The 576-nt window shown below is 42.0% G+C and overlaps 1 long non-coding RNA gene across 1 annotated transcript in view; it reads left to right on the top strand.

The window, feature by feature from the left end:
* Positions 1 to 555, top strand: part of LOC119319039 — a 2,972-nt gene extending 2,417 nt beyond the window's left edge. Inside the window, exon 3 of the long non-coding RNA XR_005154318.1 lies at positions 447 to 555. This is a non-coding gene — a long non-coding RNA (uncharacterized LOC119319039). The remainder of the gene's footprint in view (positions 1 to 446) is intronic.
* The last annotated feature ends 21 nt before the right edge of the window (positions 556 to 576 follow it).

The raw sequence follows: 576 nt of genomic DNA, 5'->3' as shown, positions 1-576 counted from the left end.
TGCAACATCAAGAACTGCCAACATAAAAAAAAGAAAATTGTGAAAATTGCCATGCTCAGAATTTATCATGTAGGTCGAATAGAATCGTCATGCTATATCGACGGAAAAAGGTGAGAATTGCCATCCCCGAACGTGTTTGCTCATATTGCCATCTGAGCGTCGCTCATAGGATGCGTTTGGAGCGAACGCTTCAAGATTCATACTTGGGATCCGACATGCATGATGGTGTTCACTTAGAATCCTTAAAAATCTGACGTCAGATTTTGAACATTTGGTTGTTGTTCCCCCGAATGTTGGTAATTATATTCAATCCACTGAGGAGACGAATGAAGGATTCGATGAAGAAAGATCGATTCATTTTAATCAACCAAAATGTTGGTGGGTAATTAATTTTGCCTATTTTTGTGTGGGCCTGATGTGAAGCTCTACAAACAATTGTTTCACAGCAGGGGCGGAGCCAGGGTAGCACTTGGCCCCAAGGCTGCTTTGGTGCTACAGTGTGAAATAGGTTTTTTTTTTTGAAAAGGGGGATTCCCCGGCCTACAGTGTGAAAAAGTGCAAACAATGAACGGAGGC

Source organism: Triticum dicoccoides, chromosome 6A (assembly GCF_002162155.2).
Source record: "Triticum dicoccoides isolate Atlit2015 ecotype Zavitan chromosome 6A, WEW_v2.0, whole genome shotgun sequence".
Lineage (NCBI taxonomy): Eukaryota > Viridiplantae > Streptophyta > Magnoliopsida > Poales > Poaceae > Triticum > Triticum dicoccoides.
Note: the sequence above shows the minus strand (reverse complement) of the source record. Positions and strands in the feature narration are given on the sequence as shown.